Raw genomic sequence first — 26,113 nt, 5'->3', positions numbered from 1 at the left:
AAAGTCGGAAGACACACCTCTACAAGGAGCACTACCCCTGACCCAACAGTCCCCGAATTATTGTATCCTCTAGGGGCCATTGCCCATTTTCAGGGCTCTATTGCTTTAAAGCTAGGTGAACGCTCTACAGATACCAACACACACATACAAACCATATACAATGTAAGTTATTATGACTATTAATATAATATCATAGGAAAGAGAAAACTATATTTAAAAGAGGCATCCAACAGTCATAAATAAATGACACAACCCAATCAGGTCAATTCCAGCGACAAGGCAACATGTGTTAGAAGACAAGTTGTGAAATACCAAGATTTATTATTGTGGATAGAAAGTTAATCTGAGATGCCTTTCTGGGAAGGGATTCTCTCCCAAACATGTAGTAGGATCTGTGGCCCCCCACAGTACACGTGAGCCTTGCTTGGCTAAACATTTTTGTGAGGCTGCCTAGCTTAAGTGAATAATGAGGATCCCTGCACCAAACTTTGCTGAGGTTATTCAGTACTTTTTTTTACTGCTGTAACCCCTTTCAATCACAAGTAAGTTTAACTTGTCCATCTCAACTTCCACAAAAACCCTCAGTCGTATGTACCATGTGTGTATAACTAAACCTTGATCCACTTCCTACCCCTATCAAGGTGGATCAGTGTGGTATGGCAGGTTGGACTATTGAATAGAGGGAAAAATACAAAAACTAAAATACAGCAAACAAGAATAGATAACAATGGATTCATTAGAATAGAGCAAACATAGTAGAAAATCAAAAATAGCAAGGTGAGTTCTTTAGCACATCTCACTTAAAGTCTCAGAAATATTTAGATACCTATTTAGTACAAACTTCCCAAACATCCAATTAGCACACCATGACCAGCTAGCTATTCTTATGCCCGGTAGCACAATATAAGCATCATCCATTATATCATCTTATCACACCGTACCCATTTGTATTTATGTCCACCGCCCCACATCCTGGCCTATTCTAATATATCCAGTATACTGTATGCAGTCTGCATGTCATTATCAATTGCCATTAAACTCGTAGCACATCAAGGTCAGTTCCCCTTTTACTCAGATAGGACACGATTGGTCTAGGTAATTGGAGATCTTTCTAGCTGACCACCTTAAACTGGTGTGAATGTGCACACTAAACTCTGCCTGGTCTCACATGTAAATGAAGCTATCGTGACCTTGCACATTTTTCTATTATTGTCCAGTGTTGATTCCACTCTATTGTAGTTGTTCCATTTGTGAAAGGCAGTGGTATTTAAATTGCTTGCTTCTTTTGGCAGGGTTTTCTTTTTCTCTTCTCTTTATGCCCCTGCCTGCCACCACATCCCTCTTCCTTCCTTATGTGTGCCCTTTGCTCACTGCACCATCAGGATTCAAGCAAGCCGGGCCGAAGACGGCTGTAATGCCAGAAACCGGTCCCCGGAAGCTTGTTTCCTTTCCAGTAAAGAATTGGCTTGGTAGTTTGGTCTTCCCTGTTCCCATGGTGCACTGGGCCAGGGACAGACTAATTTCCATGTAGCCAGGTTCTGAACTGGGATGGTGCAGTGAGCTAAAAAACAGTGATGGGGAGGAGCCAAGCTCGCGTCCGAGATGGCCGCGCTTTAGCTCGGCTCCGTCTACTTTCCTGTTCGAAACATAAATCCTGCTTTTATCCTGCCCCGGGAAGACAATTTCTGCTACGCTGTGGCTCTACGGCGATTTATAGACACTTACCGTCTGTTCCGGTTGTCTCTGGGTGCCGTGGTTCCGGAACTGTGCCTTCGCTCGCTTCGGGGCCTCCGGAGCGGACTGGCCTGAGTCTCCTCGGCGGCGCCCGGACGGGGCACTACGCTGTGGCCGGCCCTTGATGGCGCAGTGGGCTCGGCCGGCGAGGGTGTTGTGCAGAGAGGCCGGTCGCGGCTTTCTGGCCTGATCAGGCGGTCCCGCGGCCTGGGGTGGAGGCGCTGCCTTCTGTTGACGGGGCTGACCGTAAATGTTGCTTGTTCCCCCCTTTGTTCTCCGGTCCGGCCATTTTGAGTGCCTCCGCCCGGACTCGGAGAACGGGACCGGTGGCAATTGGGGGCCGGCGATCCGCCTTCTTCTGGTGGCCCCCCTTCCTACTCTGGACGTGCCTCTGCTGGTGGTTGACTGAATTCCGTTTGCCTGGCTGCGGCCCGGTCGGGGGTCGAGGATCGCTACCACCCCGCCGGGCTTCCAAGATGGCGGCCGACCCTGTATATTTCAGCCGGGCCGAGATGGGCGGCGGGTGGTCCACGTTGTGGCACAGAAGCCGGATACTGTAAAGGTGTTCCTACACTTGTCGACATCCTCGCCGCCCTGCGCTCCTGGGGTACTCCTGTGGCCGCACCCGCTGTTAACCTGGAGGAGGCTCGTTTCGCTGGGCCGCTTGAGCCCCCCCTGGCGTGTGCGGCTACGTCGCTGCTGGGTGCGGCTGGAACTATCCTGGAAATTATGGACCCGGTGGCTGCCGTCTCTGCGGATCTGCGGAGTTCCGCTGCCCTCCATCGTGATGTGTCCTCTCCTGTGCTGTGGGTCGGTGGGCCGGGTCCTGTCCGGGCCGGTCTTGGTGATTCTTCCTGTTCTTCATCTCCTCGAATGGCCAAACGTCGATCCTGTGCTGACTACGCTGGGTCGGCTTTCCTCAGATCATCTTCGGAACTGTGCCTGCATTGTGTACACTGGTTTCTGACTGTCCCAGTTCATCCGAGTTATGCACGAGACATCTTATGCGGATTGAAGTTTGAACTCCCTGTTCTCTGCCTCCTGTTCCTCGTGGTCTGGTTCTTCGTGAGGCGGACTGCTACAGGTTTGGAAAAACAAGGACAGGGATGAGACGATCTTGCCTTTGTGGACTGTTGTCTTGTAATGGTTGGATGATCGGTTAGTACGGTATGACCATGTCGGATTCTTGTCGTTTTCCTGGACTGTATCCTTGGACTCTTTTGTCTTCCCATGGACACTGATGTTTCGGACGGGAGGGTGGGAGCCTATGATTCTGTTTTATGGCCCTCTCCCGTGTTCTTTCCTCCCTTCTTCCTTCTTTTCCCCTTTTTTTTGTCTTTACGTTCTATCTTGCTTTAGCTCTTCTATATTTCGGGTTCTGATTAGGGCGACAGGCACGCTGCCGGGGGGTAGGCCATAGCCTTCTGCAGGGGTGCAGGGTGGGCGTGCGGGGTGGGAGGGGGGGTCTGTCATTTCCTTGGGGTTCTTTCCCCTCATTTTTCTCACTTTTTTTGGTTCTATGGCTCTTGTGTGTCCTCTTTTTCGGGACGCGGTCTCAGCATGTGTCCCCCTGGGTGGATTATCTTGATGCACTAACCGTTTGGTCTTATTGTGACTTTGGCTCACTACGTGATTTTGCTCCGGTCACTACTGGTTCTGTATACCGATTTGTGGTTTCCGGCCTCGTTTGCCGTGGGGCGCGTGCTTGAGGTGGCGTTCTTCCTTTCGCCTTTTGTCCCCTTTTCCCTCTTTTTCCTTTTTTCCCTTCCTCCCCCCTCTCGTGGGGGGGTTTTCCCTTATTCCCTGGGTTGTGTGACGGAGGGCTTTATTTGATAAGCTTTTTTCGACTCTGTTTGATATGATACGTTCTTGTTGTGGTGGGTGGGCGCTGAACGGCGGTTGCCACTGTTTTTCTGGCGAGACTTTTATTCTGCCTTTACCGATATGTGTTTGTCATTATTGAGTTATCCTGTATCTTTTACCGCGGCTTGTTCGCGGCCCACCACGGCCCTCCGAGACTTCCTACCTGTTGTTATCCTGTCATACCCGTTTCTATATTAGAAAATCAACCTTCTCGTATCCTGTCCCTGCTGGTTGCTATATGGCTTTTAGCCCTTATTTCCTGTATGATTTGTTGTGCTATTCTGTATGCGTTTCTGTATTGTTGACTATGTTCCTTACTTGTGGTGGCCGGCCCGCTGGGTTGTAGGCCCGTATTTGTGAGCCTTCTCTGTACAATAAAGGTTTAAAAAAAATAAAAAAAAACGGTGATGGATCAAGCCCTGATCTTTTGACTGGGTAGGAGTGTTCTGCTTAATTCAGATGCTCTGTCCATCACCACCCCCTTTCTGAATCGTTTTGACCACTATAGGAGTGGAAGGGTATGCTCAGACATGAGTCCCTTGCTCACTGCACCATCAGGATTCAAGCAAGCCGGGCCGAAGACGGCTGTAATGCCAGAAACCGGTCCCCGGAAGCTTGTTTCCTTTCCAGTAAAGAATTGGCTTGGTAGTTTGGTCTTCCCTGTTCCCATGGTGCACTGGGCCAGGGACAGACTAATTTGCATGTAGCCAGGTTCTGAACTGGGATGGTGCAGTGAGCTAAAAAACGGTGATGGATCAAGCCCTGATCTTTTGACTGGGTAGGAGTGTTCTGCTTAGTTCAGATGCTCTGTCCATCACCACCCCCTTTCTGAATCGTTTTGACCACTATAGGAGTGGAAGGGTATGCTCAGACATGAGTCCCTTGCTCACTGCACCATCAGGATTCAAGCAAGCCGGGCCGAAGACGGCTGTAATGCCAGAAACCGGTCCCCGGAAGCTTGTTTCCTTTCCAGTAAAGAATTGGCTTGGTAGTTTGGTCTTCCCTGTTCCCATGGTGCACTGGGCCAGGGACAGACTAATTTGCATGTAGCCAGGTTCTGAACTGGGATGGTGCAGTGAGCTAAAAAACGGTGATGGATCAAGCCCTGATCTTTTGACTGGGTAGGAGTGTTCTGCTTAATTCAGATGCTCTGTCCATCACCACCCCTTTCTGAATCGTTTTGACCACTATAGGAGTGGAAGGGTATGCTCAGACATGAGTCCCTTGCTCACTGCACCATCAGGATTCAAGCAAGCCGGGCCGAAGACGGCTGTAATGCCAGAAACCGGTCCCCGGAAGCTTGTTTCCTTTCCAGTAAAGAATTGGCTTGGTAGTTTGGTCTTCCCTGTTCCCATGGTGCACTGGGCCAGGGACAGACTAATTTGCATGTAGCCAGGTTCTGAACTGGGATGGTGCAGTGAGCTAAAAAACGGTGATGGATCAAGCCCTGATGTTTTGACTGGGTAGGAGTGTTCTGCTTAATTCAGATGCTCTGTCCATCACCACCCCCTTGCTGAATCGTTTTGACCACTATAGGAGTGGAAGGGTATGCTCAGACATGAGTCCCTTGCTCACTGCACCATCAGGATTCAAGCAAGCCGGGCCGAAGACGGCTGTAATGCCAGAAACCGGTCCCCGGAAGCTTGTTTCCTTTCCAGTAAAGAATTGGCTTGTTAGTTTGGTCTTCCCTGTTCCCATGGTGCACTGGGCCAGGGACAGACTAATTTGCATGTAGCCAGGTTCTAAACTGGGATGGTGCAGTGAGCTAAAAAACGGTGATGGATCAAGCCCTGATCTTTTGACTGGATAGGAGTGTTCTGCTTAATTCAAATGCTCTGTCCATCACCACCCCCTTTCTGAATCGTTTTGACCACTATAGGAGTGGAAGGGTATGCTCAGACATGAGTCCCTTGCTCACTGCACCATCAGGATTCAAGCAAGCCGGGCCGAAGACGGCTGTAATGCCAGAAACCGGTCCCCGGAAGCTTGTTTCCTTTCCAGTAAAGAATTGGCTTGGTAGTTTGGTCTTCCCTGTTCCCATGGTGCACTGGGCCAGGGACAGACTAATTTGCATGTAGCCAGGTTCTGAACTGGGATGGTGCAGTGAGCTAAAAAACGGTGATGGATCAAGCCCTGATCTTTTGACTGGGTAGGAGTGTTCTGCTTAATTCAGATGCTCTGTCCATCACCACCCCCTTTCTGAATCGTTTTGACCACTATAGGAGTGGAAGGGTATGCTCAGACATGAGTCCCTTGCTCACTGCACCATCAGGATTCAAGCAAGCCGGGCCGAAGACGGCTGTAATGCCAGAAACCGGTCCCCGGAAGCTTGTTTCCTTTCCAGTAAAGAATTGGCTTGGTAGTTTGGTCTGCCCTGTTCCCATGATGCACTGGGCCAGGGACAGACTAATGTGCATGTAGCCAGGTTCTGAACTGGGATGGTGCAGTGAGCTAAAAAACGGTGATGGATCAAGCCCTGATCTTTTGACTGGGTAGGAGTGTTCTGCTTAATTCAGATACTCTGTCCATCACCACCCCCTTTTCTGAATCGTTTTGGCCACCACACGTGTGGAAGGGTATGCTCAGACATGAGTCCCTTGCTCACTGCACCATCAGGATTCAAGCAAGCCGGGCCGAAGACGGCTGCAATGCCAGAAACCGGTCCCCGGAAGCTTGTTTCCTTTCCAGTAAAGAATTGGCTTGGTAGTTTGGTCTGCCCTGTTCCCATGATGCACTGGGCCAGGGACAGACTAATGTGCATGTAGCCAGGTTCTGAACTGGGATGGTGCAGTGAGCTAAAAAACGGTGATGGATCAAGCCCTGATCTTTTGACTGGGTAGGAGTGTTCTGCTTAATTCAGATACTCTGTCCATCACCACCCCCTTTTCTGAATCGTTTTGGCCACCACACGTGTGGAAGGGTATGCTCAGACATGAGTCCCTTGCTCACTGCACCATCAGGATTCAAGCAAGCCGGGCCGAAGACGGCTGCAATGCCAGAAACCGGTCCCCGGAAGCTTGTTTCCTTTCCAGTAAAGAATTGGCTTGGTAGTTTGGTCTGCCCTGTTCCCATGATGCACTGGGCCAGGGACAGATTAATGTGCATGTAGCCAGGTTCTGAACTGGGATGGTGCAGTGAGCTAAAAAACGGTGATGGATCAAGCCCTGATCTTTTGACTGGGTAGGAGTGTTCTGCTTAATTCAGATACTCTGTCCATCACCACCCCCTTTTCTGAATCGTTTTGGCCACCACACGTGTGGAAGGGTATGCTCAGACATGAGTCCCTTGTTCACTGCACCATCAGGATTCAAGCAAGCCGGGCCGAAGACGGCTGCAATGCCAGAAACCGGTCCCCGGAAGCTTGTTTACTTTCCAGTAAAGAATTGGCTTGGTAGTTTGGTCTGCCCTGTTCCAATGATGCACTGGGCCAGGGACAGACTAATGTGCATGTAGCCAGGTTCTGAACTGGGATGGTGCAGTGAGCTAAAAAATGGTGATGGATCAAGCCCTGATCTTTTGACTGGGTAGGAGTGTTCTGCTTACTTCAGATACTTTGTCCATCACCACCCCCTTTTCTGAATCGTTTTGGCCACCACACGTGTGGAAGGGTATGCTCAGACATGAGTCCCTTGCTCACTGCACCATCAGGATTCAAGCAAGCCGGGCCGAAGACGGCTGCAATGCCAGAAACCGGTCCCCGGAAGCTTGTTTCCTTTCCAGTAAAGAATTGGCTTGGTAGTTTGGTCTGCCCTGTTCCCATGATGCACTGGGCCAGGGGCAGACTAATGTGCATGTAGCCAGGTTCTGAAATGGGATGGTGCAGTGAGCTAAAAAAACGGTGATGGATCAAGCCCTGATCTTTTGACTGGGTAGGAGTGTTGTGCTTAATTCAGATACTCTGTCCATCACCACCCCCTTTTCTGAATCGTTTTGGCCACCACACGTGTGGAAGGGTATGCTCAGACATGAGTCCCTTGCTCACTGCACCATCAGGATTCAAGCAAGCCAGGCCGAAGACGGCTGCAATGCCAGAAACCGGTCCCCGGAAGCTTGTTTCCTTTCCAGTAAGAATTGGCTTGGTAGTTTGGTCTGCCCTGTTCCCATGATGCACTGGGCCAGGGACAGACTAATGTGCATGTAGCCAGGTTCTGAACTGGGATGGTGCAGTGAGCTAAAAAACGGTGATGGATCAAGCCCTGATCTTTTGACTGGGTAGGAGTGTTCTGCTTAATTCAGATACTCTGTCCATCACAACCCCCTTTTCTGAATCGTTTTGGCCACCACACGTGTGGAAGGGTATGCTCAGACATGAGTCCCTTGCTCACTGCACCATCAGGATTCAAGCAAGCCGGGCCGAAGACGGCTGCAATGCCAGAAACCGGTCCCCGGAAGCTTGTTTCCTTTCCAGTAAAGAATTGGCTTGGTAGTTTGGTCTGCCCTGTTCCCATGATGCACTGGGCCAGGGACAGACTAATGTGCATGTAGCCAGGTTCTGAACTGGGATGGTGCAGTGAGCTAAAAAACGGTGAAAGATCAAGCCCTGATCTTTTGACTGGGTAGGAGTGTTCTGCTTAATTCAGATACTCTGTCCATCACCACCCCCTTTTCTGAATCGTTTTGGCCACCACACGTGTGAAAGGGTATGCTCAGACATGAGTCCCTTGCTCACTGCACCATCAGGATTCAAGCAAGCCGGGCCGAAGACGGCTGCAATGCCAGAAACCGGTCCCCGGAAGCTTGTTTACTTTCCAGTAAAGAATTGGCTTGGTAGTTTGGTCTGCCCTGTTCCCATGATGCACTGGGCCAGGGACAGACTAATGTGCATGTAGCCAGGTTCTGAACTGGGATGGTGCAGTGAGCTAAAAAATGGTGATGGATCAAGCCCTGATCTTTTGACTGGGTAGGAGTGTTCTGCTTAATTGAGATACTCTGTCCATCACCACCCCCTTTTCTGAATCGTTTTGGCCACCACACGTGTGGAAGGGTATGCTCAGACATGAGTCCCTTGCTCACTGCACCATCAGGATTCAAGCAAGCCGGGCCGAAGACGGCTGCAATGCCAGAAACCGGTCCCCGGAAGCTTGTTTCCTTTCCAGTAAAGAATTGGCTTGGTAGTTTGGTCTGCCCTGTTCCCATGATGCACTGGGCCTGGGGCAGACTAAAGTGCATGTAGCCAGGTTCTGAACTGGGATGGTGCAGTGAGCTAAAAACAGTGATGGATCAAGCCCTGATCTTTTGACTGGGTAGGAGTGTTCTGCTTAATTCAGATACTCTGTCCATCACAACCCCCTTTTCTGAATCGTTTTGGCCACCACACGTGTGGAAGGGTATGCTCAGACATGAGTCCCTTGCTCACTGCACCATCAGGATTCAAGCAAGCCGGGCCGAAGACGGCTGCAATGCCAGAAACCGGTCCCCGGAAGCTTGTTTCCTTTCCAGTAAAGAATTGGCTTGGTAGTTTGGTCTGCCCTGTTCCCATGATGCACTGGGCCAGGGACAGACTAATGTGCATGTAGCCAGGTTCTGAACTGGGATGGTGCAGTGAGCTAAAAAACGGTGATGGATCAAGCCCTGATCTTTTGACTGGGTAGGAGTGTTCTGCTTAATTCAGATACTCTGTCCATCACCACCCCCTTTTCTGAATGGTAGGGATTACAGCCAGAATGCTGGTCCTCTGCTAACACTCACCTCATACCTAAACAGGTCACCTCTGCTACCCTCACCAATTCCTTAGTAGTTACTCTAGAAGGCGTCCACACGTACCCTTCAATTTTGCCAGCAAGTCCTAGTATGCAAGGCGTCTCTTTATCCACACCCTCCAATCTGACTTCAAGTAATTGTTGTTTTTAGTAGCTACAGATTTTTGTGCGTCATACCTACGCTGCTCTCAGGTGAATCTCATATATCCTCAAGACCTTTGGTGATTTGTGAATGTAGCATCCTTTGTAGGTCTTGTGATGTATTTACTATGGGTACTGTATCGATCCCCCTATTTCTGACCCTTGTCTGGTTAATAATTAACTAGCAGCCATTCAACTGCACAGAAACCCGTTATCTGATTAGCCACACAACGGCACAGAAGCCCGTTATCTGATTAGGTCATAGCGCATGCCATCTCATTAGGCAAGCACTATTTCTCCAGCCCCCTAATAGGCATACGGTGTTCTCAAAACAAATCAAACCTACCACGACCTGGGAAATCCCCACAGCCATTGTTTTGATTTAGCCGAGAACTTCAGTAAAGAATGTGCGAACGACCAGTTCGTATGACATCCTTATTGACGTATTTATGTCCATCCTTACGTCAATCTCGGCACCTTTCAGGTATAAATAATACCGACATTGCCTTAAGCAAACACACGAGGTGGTGACAAGATTGAAGCAGCGAGACTTGCCGAGGAGCCCAGCTGACAGCGAAGCCCACAGACGCTGCCCCTCCTTTCTGACGCGCTGAGAGAGAGACGCTGCCTATTCTCCTGCCGAGAAATCCAGCTCCGGCGCTTCCAGCCGCCCTTGCAGGCAGCTGGGATATCAAGCCCTGAGATAGAGATACCAGCCCTCCAGCCTTCTAAATCCCAGGTACTGAACTGAATAACCCCTTGCAGAGAATTCTTGAAGCAGACCCTTGGCAAAGCAAACTTAACTTAAACTGCTACTTATCTACTCCCGCCCAAGTATTAGGCTTAGGTCAGGTACATTGGGGTAGGCGTAGTTAGAAGCACCAGTTGAGTACGATTAGTCAATGTATATATGTATGTATCTATTTTATCCATTTTAAGTATCATATGGCTAAGAAACCATATCAATGCTTTTACAGTATTATTTTATAATTCTGTTATTACTGTATGCACTTTACTTAACAATAAGTATTGCAATAATAGCGATTCATTTCTCTTGTATGAGAAAAGAGACTGATCAATAAATAACATCTTTTTATTGAACACGCCCGTCTCTTCCTTTTCTCTACAATCTGGTGAAACTAAGAATGCACTGAACTGACTGAGTAAAATAAGTTGTCTTTTGTTTTCACACGACTCTAGAGATACACTCTTGATTAGGGGAGAGCAAAGTTGTCATGTTCTGTGGTTGTCAGAAACTAAATCCCTTCTTGTCTATCCAGGGAGGTTAAACTCCTCCTTGTCTATTCGAGAAAGTTTCTAGTGAACTCTGAGCTAGCTGGCAAACACTAAACTTTAAGTCTAATATCGTCAGTAGAAGACCTAGTTAACCTCTGTCCTACGTCTATACTATTGAAGATATTATTCCAATGCGCAGAGCCTATTGGGATAATAGGAACTACACTACAGTCTCAACTGTGCCACTCATGATGGACTTAGCAAACTCATGCACTTGGTTGCCTTTATTATCAGTCCTCTTAACTTACCAGTATTGTATTGTCAAATATGTCACTAGACAGAAGGAACTATCTCCCAAAGTGTTGTCAATCTCAACTCTGCTGCCATTTTCCTTGACAGGGATCTTCCCTCATATTGACTTTTCTTTTCACATCTTCCCTCTACACTTCTGTTTTCCCACACAACGTCACATATTTTTTTCCTCTGCCTCACGTATCGGTTTTGCTTTTACTCCCTACCTGCCCATTCTGTGCCCCACCCACCACACCTTCTCTGTAACCCTCACGTCAAGCCCTCTATCACCACTCGGTGTTCCCTCTTACCCAAGCTGAAGCTGTAGTTTTCTCACCCACATCTGGCATTTCCCTTTTCCCCTACCCCCTTAACTAGCCTTTTCTCATGTTTTCGATCCACCCTTCACGCTTCCAAAAATCCTCCTACTCTCTGCCCTCCAATTCTTCATTCTCCACCCTTATTTCAGTCCTCTCAGCACTGCTTTCTGCCCTACGCATGTGGCCTTCATTCCACAGCCCCCTAGTTCCATTACCAATATACCTATTCTTTTCTTCCTTACCTCTGCATTTAAGTTCAACCACCCCTTGTACTCTTTCCTTTGTTCTCCTCCCTTTTTACCCTTTCCCCCTACATAATTCATACAAACAGTGGGGGCCCGGTTGTTTCTCTCTATTTGAGATCTACCCATTTTCTCCTACTTCAATGTACACCATTGTTTGCCCTCTCTCCCCTTCCTTTTCTCTGTCATCCATCTCACCCCATTTATTCCTCTCTAGTAACACAGAAGACTTTCCTCTTTCTCCTCTCCTATCCCATCGAAATCCATCAAATCACCCCCTCTACCTTGTGCAGTAGCTAGACAAATCTTTCAGGGCATGCACCATACGTCCTCTGTTATCATTTTTGCAAGAGTAATCATCATCCGTTAGCCATGCTATATCCTGGTCAGTGACAGATCCTTACACAAGACCAGCATCCACGCAAACGATGTTATATATGATTATACCCCGGATCTTCTCTTAGTCACAGAAACCTAAGTTGGGGAGGACACCGCACCTATAGTACATGAAGCCAACTCTCTGGGTTACCCAGCCATAATCAGAAACTGCGCTAAGAAGAAGAAATGGCGTGGACTAGCAGTAGTATTCAAGATCTCGTTTGCTGCTGGTTTATCGACCTAATTATGTATTTCAGCATACCGCCAAACTTCTTACTAGTGTAGATGCAATCCATTGCCACCAACTTGTCTCAGACACATTCAGACAGGCATTAGGCTGAGAGGCTCTACTCAGAAATAGAAGGCATGCAGAGGATGGAAGGTATGAAGAGGGTCACTGAAGAAAGTAGAGTAATCAAGTGGAAGTAAGTCAAAGTAAATGTTTAATTCAACATTTTATGAGTATGTTGGGGGAAGTCTTTCTGAGATACCAAGCAATAGAAGGATGTAAACTGCAGAAAGAAATACAATTATACATAGTGGTCGGTATCCTGGGCATACAACTTAAGCATGCAGTTCTAAGTGTATACATAATTTAAACATTAAGAACCCTAGCCTGTTGTGTGCCACATATGGCAGCCTTTTAAACATTGGCGAGTTGGCGCAGAAAAAAGAAAAGGTCTGATTTAAAAATCTTTCCTCACTATTCTGTAATTAAAGGTTTTTCCCTCACTCACTAAACATGAGTTATTTGGCACAGATTTATACCATTATTTGTCACTAAATCGCATCAAATGGTATGTTGTGCGCAATTTATATAATTTTTGGTCACCTAATCCCGTCAAAGGGATTAGGTGTGATTGTGTAAGCAACTATTGTAGTTTATGCATTGTACTTATACGCAGAGTGATGCAGGCCTGTAGGACCATTTTGGAAGTCCTGAGCAGGTTCCTGTGTGCACAATAGGGGTGATGTTTTTTTTTCCAGGCAGGGGAAGTGTACCACAAGAGAAGCAGGAGGTAGGAGACTTAGACAGTGAAATGAGGACAAAGGAGTCAAGCCTCCTATAGAGATTCCTTCCTGTAGCACTGCCCATTGGTAGATGGTGGAGGTAGAGGTGGCTGCAGTCTGTTGTTAAGAGTGCGAAAGGTCTTTTAGGTAAAAACCACCCTTTTGAATCTTTCCTGATCACTGTCTTTGTGGCTGTTCATACCCAGGTGCAGCTACTTCACATCTCTTTATGCCTCTGTTGTGGGTGCCCCAGATTCCCCACTTCAACTACAACCATACAACAACCGATGCCCTACAGCCTCCTGTACCAGAACGCTCTTTAGACTCTTTTTAAACATTGGAATGGACATGACCTTGACTCATTTCAACTTGAATTGGCCTACTTAGGGCAGGACTTCTGGTATTTGTTTTCCCTGACAGCTAACTGCTGCATAAGGCACAATAGACGCACATATAAAAGAGAACGATGACACCCACACTTAGTGAAAAAAATCATGTGCTTCAGTACCATTATTTTTTGGTCTGTATATTAAAAAAACAGGATGCCAACTTTCCAATGTTGACAGAAAATTACTACAGAGGCTAAGAGACCTAGAAATTAAGGGCACTGTCCTGGACAAGGTAACTTACATCTTGACGGAGCCCACGTTATTTGCATTTCTCCTTTTTGTTCATCCCATTTCACCTTTCTTAAAGGTGCCTATCAAGGGTCTCAAGATAGCCACACAGACAACCTTGACAGGGACATCAACAGCTGGATCAAGAACTGCACGGATTCCCTTGCACCCATCAAACCCAACAAGCATAGTAGATAAAACAAGCAGGCCAGCTGGTACACAGAGACCTCCAAGACAACAAACAACACTGTAAACTGCTAGAATGGAAATGGAGAGCCAGCCTCAACCACACAGACTGGACAATCTACAAGGCTGCATTCAGACGCTATCTCCAGCAAATAAGAGGCACCAAGAAAATAGCACGAGTTGACCACATCAAAGGAAGTTCTAACAGCTGCAATGAGATCTTCTCGATTGGCAAGGATTTCACCTCACCCTCAACCACTGTCAACAACATCGCCTCCCAACAACTCTGTGACAACCTATCCAACTTCTTCCACAGCAAAATCACTAACATTAACAGCAACTTTGCACACCAGTCCCAGAGAACTCATTGCTAACCTACCCACCACCAACCAAGACGGCCACCTGTCCGAATGAACAATCCTCACCAGAAACACACAGCGGCAATCATGCAGACTATCCATTCAAGGGCTCCTACAAACTCATGCCTCCACGTCATCTACAACGGGGGAACATCACCAATCAGCACCACCCTGATGCACATCATAACCACTTTCATCACATCTGCCACTTTCCCAAATTAATGGAAACTTGCAGAAATCAACATCCTTCTCAAGAAGGAAGCCCATAGCTGACCCAAATCAACTCAGCAACTTCTTACCCACTTCACTGGTAACCTATCCACCCAAAGTGATTGAAAAGGCCATCAACAAGCAAGTCACAACCCACTTCAAACTTCATCATGTTCTAGATAATACTCAATCAGGATTCAGAAAGAAGTACAGCACCGAACAGCACTCATCGCATCCACAAATGACATTCTAATCATCCTGGGGCTGAGGAGAAACTCCGCTCTAGTCCTCCTCAACCACTCCATGGTCTTTGACACAGGCTCCCACAGCACCCTCATCAGAAGAATCCACTAGACTGGCATACAAGGATCCATTCTCAGATTGATCTGTTCCTTCCTCACAGGAAGAACTCAAAGGGCCAGGCTGCCACCCTTCACATCAGAGTCCCACCCTGTTCAACTCATACATGACACTGCTCGGCAACATCATCTGATCACAAGACATCATCATTATCTCCTATGCCAATGACACTTAACTCATCCTCTCCCTGACCGAAAAGACAACCATCACCAGAACAAACTTCCACAACTGATTGACCTTGGTAGCTCAGCTCCATCAAGATGAAAGTACTGTCTTTGGCAACAAGACCTCCCCATGGATTCCACCTGGTGCCTAGTGGGGCTCGGACCAACACCCAAACCCACAGGCCACGCAAAAAATCCAGGGATCACCCTGGATGACAACCTCAACATGACGACTCAAGTCAAGCCTACCCTTCCAATCTCTCTAAAAATGCCTCCAACCCCTTTAAATACAATCTGCTCAGGAAGAACTCTGAAACACTTATCATAGACCTCTCCTCTAACTCAAAAAATTAATTGATTAATAACAATCTAATTTTCAACACTAGATCACTAGCTAAATGGGTCACTGCAACGTTGAAATTGCTAACCATCAAAGAAGCAAGAAACAACCCTTATAGAACAAAGTTGATTATAAATCCCTTGAAAAACTTAAAGGCCTCACTAATTATAACCTTCTACAAAAATGGCACGCTACTCGTCCAAGCAGCCAACAGGGATCTTGAGTTATTTGACGATTACTTTATCACGCTAAAAGACCAGGTTCATAATATCCCAATTTCAGAGCTCCAACAAGACGAGAGTTTAGACACCTCCATCCACCCTCCCCTGAGGGTAATTGAAAAGAGAGACCGCAGTACTGACTAGGAGATTTGACACTCTAGATCCTCTAGTACTAGGCAATACACAAAGGCACATATTACAGCAAACAACCCTAGTGTAGACATACTCAATACGATCAGCAATAATCCCATAGAAGCAACCCAAGTAAAATCTAACAAACCGCCCAACTGGCGCACATCAGATGCAAATGCCTCCACAACCTTACAAATCACTGATCTATCGGACACAGCAAACAACAATCAGTACCCGGAGACGACAAATCACACAACCAATTTGAAGGCAGGACATGCCCTTCAGAGCAAAAACAAATTACGGAAAGAGCAAAAGATATAATCAAAATGCCAGAAGATGAACCTTCCAACCTAACAAACCACGTCAGAAGTCCAGCTACAAAAACACCAACTCTCGCCATCAGGAAAGGAATTAGAAATGCTCATGGCCCTGCACCTGGCTGCGAGAGCTACGCCCAGGGGAGCTCGGGGCAACCGTGCAATACCCAAATGTCTTCAGCCGCATGCTCCTTAACCCCTTCGATGCGGGTGACAAAGCCAGCTCGTCATGGGCGTTACCTGTGCTACGCGGATGACGAGCTGGCTTTGTCACAAACAGTGCATTTTTGAAATTCCAGCGCACAGCCGGAAAACGCGGTAGCGGTTAAGCACTTCTATGCTGGCTTCTGAGCACGAGCGCTGGTTAAACCCAAACCCCTGCTCTTGAAGTTACTAAAGTGTGCAGGTGCTCAAAATGACACCTTTACAATGAAGGAGGTTATATACTATCTTGGTCAGTACATTATGGCCAAACAGCTGTACGATGAGAGACAACAGCATATTGTCCACTACTCTAATGATCTGCTCGGATAACTTTTTGGAGTACAGAACTTTTCTGTAAAGGAACCTAGGAGATTGTATGCAATGATTTCTAAAAACGTAATAACAGTCAGTCAACAAGAATCGTCTGTGGTGTGCTCCTATTTGAAAGACTCCAGTTTACTGGAAAGCGAGTCTGTTGTGAAGGATTCACAAGAGAAACCTGCAACGGCAAGCTCAACCTATGCCCCTGCTACCTCATCCCAGAGAAGGATTCGCAGTGAAAATGAAGGTAACTCTTCAAATGAGACATTTGGAGAAAGGTAAAGAAATCGAAATAAATCTGACAGTATTTCCCTTACGTTTGATGAAACCCTACGTGGCTTGCATCGGGACAGAAGTGGTAGTGACACTACAGATTCATGCTCTGTGCAGAATCTTGATTCTCCATCAGTAAGTGATTCAGAATCTGACCAGTTTAGCATCGAATTTGATGTGGAGTCTCTGTACTCTGAAGAGTGCAGTGAGGATGATAATCAGGAAATCACAGATGATGATGATGAGGTATATCAAGTAACCATATTCAAAGCTGAAGACACCGATACAGACTCTTTTGATGCAGACCCAGACATTTCTGAGGCAGATTATTGGAAATGCTCAAAGTGTGAGGAAATGAACCCTCCACTTCCTCTACATTGTCATCGGTGTTGGGAACTTTGCAAGGATTGGCTTCCCGATGAGAAGAACTCCAAAGTAAAGGCGCACAACTTAAAATGTTTAGCAGAACTAGATGAAGGATTGGGCTTTGATTTTCATAACTGTAAGAAAGTCAAGTTGGTTGAATCAAAAGATTCTAGTGAAGATGAATACACAGGTGCAGAAACATCCCAATCCCAAGAAATGGGGGATTACTCCCAGCCATTCACATCTGGCAGTATCATGAGCAACAGTCAGGAGGATCCCACAGAAATTAAGAGAGAAGAAACACAAGTCAAAGAAGATGTAATGGAATCTACTCTTCCTCTTACAAGCCTGGAACCTTGTGTCATTTGCCAGACTAGGCCTAAAAATGGCTGCATTGTTCATGGAAGGACAGGACATCTAATGTCTTGCTTTACATGTGCTAAGAAGCTCAAAAGACGGAATAAGCCCTGTCCAGTCTGCAGACAGCCCATACAAATGATTGTACTGACTTACTTCGGTTAGTGACGACCGTACATTAACTGTGTACCATGTCAGAGACCACACATGTCCAATTAAAAAGCTACACACCGAGAAGGGGTACCAGCATGACACAAAATGTAGGCACTCTGTAGGTGTCATCAAAAGTTGTAGGGGCTTGTGCCAGAACTAAGAATCTCCTTTTTTCACCCGCATTTCACTCATTGGGTTTAGTACTCTTTTGAGTGGACACTGGGGGGCAACACGTTTAAGAGCAATTATGGCACCAATAACTAGAAAGGATTATTTCACTGCGGCACATAGTCTATTGGCACAAAGCGTGCCTACTCTTAACACCCTGAAACTAGTTTGTAAGTTGGCAAGTACAAGTATGGGGCTGTAGCAGTTTTTTCCACTTTCCAGTAAAGTTAAGTGCATTTCAATGTCCGTTCTAAAATACTACTGGGTCTGGGACCTGGCTCACTTAATACCCTGAATACCTGAGATCTTGGACCTCAGACAGCCCTACCTGGTTGTCGGTCATTTAAAAAACCTGTGCAAGAACCCGCCTCTGGAAAAGTGAGGCCGGCGTTAGGGTTTGGCCCAGTCTACCCACAAACAGCTAAAAAAACAAAACACTGTGCAACTCACCAAGCCCCCTCCCTGAGAAAAACAAAGGGTTGTTGAGGCTGCCTCCCCCCATATCCTGGGGTGTTTTAACATCTCCTAATGGACATCAGTTGCTTACTGCCTCTGACAAGGGTCTGTAAATCCACTTTTTACAGTGGTTTTCAGCTTGTTTTCCTTGCCACCTTGTGATTTCGGCATTACCTGGTGACCCTGTGAAGGGAGCTGAAATCGTGTGCCACACGGTGCCACCATTTGAGTTGGCAGGTCTGCACCGCAAACATTTCAATCTCACCTTCTCCAAGGCCCATATCTGGATGTTTAAACCCCACTATCTCCTGCCAGAACCACATGTGGCATCACCACCTCCGCCAATCAAAGGAGGAGCCTAGGCCGTGGGCGTGGCTACAGCCAGTCCGTGACTATATGCCTCAAGGTGACATAAACGCCACACAAAACATCTAACCAAAAACAAAAAGTGTAGGTTATATTCACCCCCCGCCAAACACACTGGAGGCCAAGTGACATCAAATCATGCTACTGCAAGTTGCTTCATTGCTTGAGTCCAACCAACAGAGAGCTGGAATGTATGTTTGAAGATCTACACCCTTGTATTAGGGGAAGCTAAACCCGTTTTGCATACTTGTAAAGTCTTGAATGAGCAAGGGGGGGAGTGGCTTAGACGCGAAAAGGAATGGCTGCCTTCTAAGGGAGCTCCGTGCGCCGGAATCTATATTTGATTAGGAACATCCTTAAAAGTCCCCCTGCGTGCCGAGAAACCCTCGCAGGGCACTGCCCATTTTTTATTTATTTATTTTAAGGTTTTATAGAGCGCGTAGTAACCCTAGAGCATCCCAGCGCTAGAACCAGAACTCAGGAGAGGTCAGAATCGAAGGGGGGGGATTTAAGGAAAGAGAAAGGTTTTCAAGGCCTTCCTGAATTGGAGAAGATTAGGTTCAGTTCTCAGTCTCCGAGGAAGGTTGTTCCAGTGTTTGGCCGTGTGGACCGAGAAGCGGCGTCCTCCGGACCGGGCCTTTTTGACTCTGGGAACAGTGATGAAGTTCTCTCCGCCTGAGCGGAGGACCCTACTCGCATTGTAAGGGATGATGAAATCCTTGAGGATGGGTGGGCCTTTGTCATGGAGGGTCTTATGGGCCAGACAGAGGGCCTTGAAAGCCACCCTTTCTCTGACTGGGAGCCAATGCAGGAGCTTCAAGGCTGGCTTTGCCGAGGATCTGGCGGGGGTGTCGGTAAGTAGGCGGGCCGCGGCGTTTTGGACTTTCTGCAGGGTATTGAGGGTGGCTTCGGGGGCACCCAGGTAGATTGCGTTGCAGTAGTCCAGCCTCGCCATAATGAGGCCCTGAATCAGGAGTTTCTTGGAGGTAGCGGGGAGCAGGGGGAAGACCTTTCTGCAGGCCCTAAGGAGTCCAAAGCAGATTCCTGCTGTTTTTTTGGCCTGTGATCTGAAGCTCAGGTCCTTTTCGAGCCATTCGCCCAGGCTCTTGACCTCCTCCTTCGGTGTAGGGGGGTCACCTAGACAGACGGGCCAGATGTCAGGCGGCAGGGAGGGCTCTTTATGTCCCAGCAGCAGGATCTCGGTCTTGGACCCGTTCAGTTTCAGTGCTGAGGAGTTCATCCAGTTATGAATTTCCGAGAGACAGCTGTGAAGGTCGGGTGGGGATTGGTGCGGGTGTGAGAGGGTTACCACCAGCTGGGTGTCGTCGGCGTAGTTGATAATCGAGACGCCGAACGGGTTGACCAGTTTCTCCAGCGGGGACATATACACGTTAAATAACGTAGGGCTAAGGGATGAGCCCTGCGGTACTCCACAACGGAGGGGGATTGCGGGGGAGTGGCTGTCATTCTCCCAGACTTGGAAGGAGCGTCCGTCTAGGAAAGATTTTAGCCACTTCAAGGCCGTGCCCCTTACTCCGATGTCTCCCAGTCGTTGGATTAGGGTGTGGTGGCTCACAGTGTCGAAGGCCGCACTGAGGTCCAGGAGGATCACTGCCACTGATCCTCCCGTGTCCAGAATGCTTCTGGCCTTCTCCACTGCTGCCAGGAGAGCTGTGTCAGTGCCCTGTCCTGGACGAAACCCTGTCTGGGAGGTCCCGAGTAGGTTGTTGCTCTCAAGGAATAGTGATAGTTTTTTATTCACTAGCTTCTCCGTGATCTTGCTATTTCCTGGGAGGAGGGAGATAGGTCTGTAGTTGGCTAGGTCCAGGGGGTCTAGAGAGGGTTTCTTTAAAAGGCCTTTGACCACTGCCGCCTTCCAGCTAGGAGGGACTAGACCCTGCGAGAGGGAGGAATTAATGAGGGACGTGAGGGGGGGGAGGATGGTGCTAGACACTTTTTTCAGAAAACGGAGGGGGGCGGGATCGCGAGGAGAGCCACTTTTAATTGTAGCCAATGTCGCGGCTACCTCTTCCGTAGACACTGGGCCAAAGGTGTCCAGAAAGGGTAGGTTGCCATCAGGGGAGTGAGGGCAGTAAATGGGAGATTTAAAAGGATCCCCGCCCAGGTTGTCAGCCGTGATTGGGGGTAGGTACGCGAGAATTTTTTGGATTTTCTCGTCGAAGAAGGTGGAAAGTTTAATGCATTTGCTTTCCGCTGCTTTGGGGTCCAGAGGTTTTACTGGGGGGTCTGGGGCCTGGAGGAGTTCCTTAAGGACGGCAAAGGTTTCATGTGCCGAGCAGGAGGTGTTTTTAATTCTATCTTCGTAGAAGGCGCTTTTAGTATTGAGGAGTTCCGTTTTATAGGATTTTAAAGAGGCCCGAAATATATCTTTTTTGTCTGCCTTTTTATCTTTCCTCCATAAGCGTTCGTTCCTCTTACATTCCTTCCGTAGTAAGTTTAATTCGGGGGTGTACCAGGGGGAAGGGGTGACTCTATTGGTACGTTTGAGGGTGCTGGATTTCGGGAGGATGTCGTCCAGAGATTGGGAGATCCATGTGTTAAATTTGGTGTCAGCAGTGATAGTGTCTTGAGAGGGGGGAGGGGTATCTTCACTTAGTTTAGCTGCCCATTCCTCTGGGACCAGTTTATGCCAGCGTCTAATAAGGGTTCTGAATTTAGGAGGTTGAGGTGGAGGGATGTTAATGTGCCATTCGAAGGGGACCAGGAAGTGGTCGGTCCAAGGGAGGGGGACGTGGGGGCGAGTGCTCAGATCTTGGATGTTAGTGAATATGGGATCGAGTAGCTGTCCTTTGTCGTGAGTCGCCTGTGCGTTTTTTAGGCCGAGGCCCATAGAGGAAAGATCTTGTAGGAGTTCTACAGCCTGTTTGTCGACCGGGTCCAGGAAGTGGATATTGAGGTCCCCCAGTAGGAGATAGTTGGAGGAAGTCGTGCAATCCATGGTGATGTGGTCAGTGAGTTTGCTAGGAAAATCGGTGAGTTGGCCAGGGGGGCGATATACAAGCATTCCCGACAGGGATGTTACTGGGGAGATTTGGATGGAGAAGTGGCAGCTTTCACAACCTTTGATGTTACCATCCGAGATTCTACAGGAGAACACGTCCTTAGATATTATGGCTAGGCCGCCTCCTCTACCAACTGGTCTATTCAATGAGCAGATTTAATAGCCCGGAGGGAGTGCTAGGACTATATCAGGGCCATTGTTGTGAGTAAGCCATGTTTCAGTGAGAAACAGAATGTCCATAGCGTGGTTTAGAATCAAGAGGTTAATTTCATGCGCATGTTTAGCGAGCGATCTGCAGTTGAGGAGGCCTAGTTGTAGTCCGCCTGGTGCCGAGTCTGTGCCAGGAGGGTTGCAGAAACTGCAGCCGGTAAAAGGATTGTCGCCCGAATAGGTGTAATTGCAGAAGGGGTGTTTTTGTGTGTTCAGGGCCAGGAGCCTGTCCCGGGTGTAGTTCGGGCATTTCGTGACAGAAATGGGCAGAGTAACTGGGCCCGGGTCCGGCTGGGCCCGGACGGGCCCAGACGGGCTTGCCTTTGGCGTGCCTTCGGCGCGCTGACGGCGCGCCCGCTGCGCCCGTCCGCTGCGCGTCCGAATGCGGCACATGATTTTATACCGACAGGGGGGGCGTGGCCAAAAGTAGTGGGCGTGGCCTGTAATCAGGCTCACTCGCTAATGGCGGTGAAGGAGACTTTTCTTCCCCGTGGCAGCGTTTAGGTCGGCTGCACGGGTGTTTTCAGAGTCTAGGTGAGTGCCCCTAACAGGTTAGTGGGAGGTGTACAAATTCTAAAATCAATTTACACACACTTTAAAAAAAACATAACATTTTTCATACAATTTTTCAGCAGAGCTCCCGGCTGTGCCTCAGGAGTATAGGTTCTGAGAGAGACTGGGCGTCGGCGCTTTAAGTAGTCAAGGGGGCGTGGCCAAAAGTAGTGGGCGTGGCCTGTAATCAGGCTCACTCGCTAATGGCGGTGAAGGAGACTTTTCTTCCCCGTGGCAGCGTTTAGGTCGGCTGCACGGGTGTTTTCAGAGTCTAGGTGAGTGCCCCTAACAGGTTAGTGGGAGGTGTACAAATTCTAAAATCAATTTACACACACTTTAAAAAAAACATAAAATTTTTCATACAATTTTTCAGCAGAGCTCCCGGCTGTGCCTCAGGAGTATAGGTTCTGAGAGAGACTGGGCGTCGGCGCTTTAAGTAGTCAAGGGGGCGTGGCCAAAAGTAGTGGGCGTGGCCTGTAATCAGGCTCACTCGCTAATGGCGGTGAAGGAGACTTTTCTTCCCCATGGCAGCGTTTAGGTCGGCTGCACGGGTGTTTTCAGAGTCTAGGTGAGTGCCCCTAACAGGTTAGTGGGAGGTGTACAAATTCTAAAATCAATTTACACACTTTAAAAAAAACATAACATTTTTCATACAATTTTTCAGCAGAGCTCCCGGCTGTGCCTCAGGAGTATAGGTTCTGAGAGAGACTGGGCGTCGGCGCTTTAAGTAGTCAAGGGGGCGTGGCCAAAAGTAGTGGGCGTGGCCTGTAATCAGGCTCACTCGCTAATGGCGGTGAAGGAGACTTTTCTTCCCCGTGGCAGCGTTTAGGTCGGCTGCACGGGTGTTTTCAGAGTCTAGGTGAGTGCCCCTAACAGGTTAGTGGGAGGTGTACAAATTCTAAAATCAATTTACACACACTTTAAAAAAACATAACATTTTTCATACAATTTTTCAGCAGAGCTCCCGGCTGTGCCTCAGGAGTATAGGTTCTGAGAGAGACTGGGCGTCGGCGCTTTAAGTAGTCAAGGGGGCGTGGCCAAAAGTAGTGGGCGTGGCCTGTAATCAGGCTCACTCGCTAATGGCGGTGAAGGAGACTTTTCTTCCCCGTGGCAGCGTTTCGGTCGGCTGCACGGGTGTTTTCAGAGTCTAGGTGAGTGCCCCTAACAGGTTAGTGGGAGGTGTACAAATTCTAAAATCAATTTACACACACTTTAAAAAAAACATAAAATTTTTCATACAATTTTTCAGCAGAGCTCCCGGCTGTGCCTCAGGAGTATAGGTTCTGAGAGAGACTGGGCGTCGGCGCTTTAAGTAGTCAAGGGGGCGTGGCCAAAAGTAGTGGGCGTGGCCTGTAATCAGGCTCACTCGCTAATGGCGGTGAAGGAGACTTTTCTTCCCCGTGGCAGCGTTTAGGTCGGCTGCACGGGTGTTTTCAGAGTCTAGGTGAGTGCCCCTAACAGGTTAGTGGGAGGTGTACAAATTCTAAAATCAATTTACACACACTTTAAAAAAACATAAAATTTTTCATACAATTTTTCAGCAGAGCTCCCGGCTGTGCCTCAGGAGTATAGGTTCTGAGGTTCCCAAGAGACAAGGAGTACGCCGAAGGTGTCGGAGTCGGAAGGTCCACGAAGCAACAACCACACCGAGCCACTGTACATGCTGCGGCTCAGAAGGGAAAATGGCGCCGTCCTGGTGACTGAGGCTGCATTTGCCGGACACGATCTGACTTTCAGCGGTTGACTGCGCACTGATACTTCCTGCCACTGTGGGAGGGCAGCTTGATTGCGGTCCGGAGCTGGTGGTGAGTGCATCACTGTAACGGCAGGATAAGTGGAGTGCCCTGGGTGACTGCAGAGGTCTGTGAGGTGGCGGAGCATGGGCCTCCCCTGGATTGCCCGATCGTGAGCGGTACGGAGCAGAGGTGTATACCGTGAGGAATCCTGTACCCGAGTCAGCGAGCGGAGCTGGAGGCAGGACTGGGCGGCAGTGGAGAAGTGGCTGAATTGCCACGGAAGAGAAGCGCTGGAGGCGGCCTGTTAGGGTAGGGGACACACCAAGGCGGGCTGGGCCTGGGCGGCGGGGGCGGCACGGCCGACATTGGGCGCCGCACCAGAGTGTGTGGAGGCGCTTGGTGGGGGCCGGGCTGCCGGGCGGGAGGGGCCACAGTATCGAAGTGGTGAGCGCTGGGTGCTCTGGGTGAACGCTGGGCTGCCATTCGAAGGCCGGGGGCGCTTTCCGGTGTGCCCCGGGGCTTCCACTGGCTCGACTTTGCGGGCTGGAGGGGTCGGGAGACCCGGGAGACTGCTTGGCTGAGAGGGGGCGGCAGTGGCGCTGCTCTGGGTTCACAGTGTGTCTCCCTACATTTAGTCCTCTGCCAGAATACTGAGACAGGCCCTGCAACTCACAGGGCAACTGCGAAAATCACGAAAAGTGGGACAACAAGGTCTTGCTGCTGGATGCGTGTGAATCAATAAGTGCAACTTCTGAGTAGGGAGAGCAACCGCCCTGTCTGAATGCTGGGGGCACATGACTGAACGAGAGATACGAATTTGCACGAATACTGGATTTGGTCCTCTGCATAGACAGGTGCAGAGTTGGTGTGAGAGGCTGCTACTGATGACAAGTTGCTGACCATACTGTTGGAATTGATACTGACTTCGCAGCAGCTCTCGCTTTCGAAATGGGCAAATCAGAATCCAGACAGGCCAAGTTACAGTTTGAGAACAAGCGTTCCACCCGCGCTGCGGACGGGATGGGCGACCTGACCGAGATGCGGAGTACCTCGGGCTTTGAAGAGAACACAGAAGACGACACCAGGACCATCTTACTGGAACTACGCGCTGGCATGAAAACTATAGACAGCAAGATTGATGCTCTTGCGACCGGACTGGATGTGGTAAAAAAAAGTGGAAAAACACGAGCATAGATTGGACGCCCTGGAGAATCGAGTATCGGACGCTCACGATGCATAGGCTGAATCAAGAACAAAGATCCTGCAGATGGAAAAGATCTTGGAGGTCATAAGGGCAAAAAATGAAGATTTGGAAGTGCGCTCGAGGCGCAATAATCTTCGCATCATCGGGCTGTTGGAATCAACACCAATATCCAGAATGGAGCCGTTCATTGATAGTCTGGTGCGAGAGTTATTTGGGTCTGTACTTTCCATCGTGATGATTGTAGAGTGAGCACATTGCTCACTTGGGCCAAGACCTAAACCTGGCGCACCACCGCGCCCAATCATAGCGTTTCTTCTAAATTATGCTGACAGAGACGCTGTGCTACGAGAGGCTCGGCCAAAGATCTAGTGGTCTATAAAGGAGACAAGCTATCTTTTTTTCCGGATTATACTCCGGTGGTTCAAGCGGCGAGGAAGGAATTTGTGCCAGTGAAGAAGTTGCTGAGAGAGGCCTCTGTTCCCTATGACATGTTCTACCCGGCAAAGTTGAAAATCACTCATGAGGATCAATCACATTTTTTCACAAATGCAAAGTCGGCATTGAAATTCACCAAACATATTTGCAAGGCCAGACCTCTGCAGCGTGCACTGGTGGAGACAAATGCGGAGTCGGGGCTGGATGAAGTGGAGTAGAGATATGCAGTCGATATGACAATATTTCCTGTCGATACGGAAGCTGTGTAGGTAGCCGATCTGGAGCAGGCGACAGAGAAGATCTGACTGATTATTTAAGCGGTGTAGGAGATGGCCAGTGGAGGCTCAGGAACACTGAGAACGGTTTGCTCTGGGAGGGATGTTGTTCCGTAATCATCATACCATGTTGTCATGAGGTATGCAGGGGGACTGACTCTTGATCTCCGGCGACCGCATTTTGGTGCGGGTAT

The 26,113-nt window shown here is 48.6% G+C and overlaps 1 pseudogene; it reads left to right on the top strand.

Moving 5' to 3' along the window:
• The first annotated feature begins 15,992 nt into the window (after positions 1 to 15,992).
• LOC144767573 (E3 ubiquitin-protein ligase Mdm2-like) lies at positions 15,993 to 17,507 on the top strand (annotated as a pseudogene).
• The last annotated feature ends 8,606 nt before the right edge of the window (positions 17,508 to 26,113 follow it).

The sequence above is a fragment of the Lissotriton helveticus genome, chromosome 7 (assembly GCF_964261635.1).
Source record: "Lissotriton helveticus chromosome 7, aLisHel1.1, whole genome shotgun sequence".
Classification (NCBI taxonomy): Eukaryota; Metazoa; Chordata; class Amphibia; order Caudata; family Salamandridae; genus Lissotriton; species Lissotriton helveticus.
The sequence above is the reverse complement of the archived record's forward strand: the minus strand, read 5'-3'. Positions and strand labels throughout refer to the sequence as shown.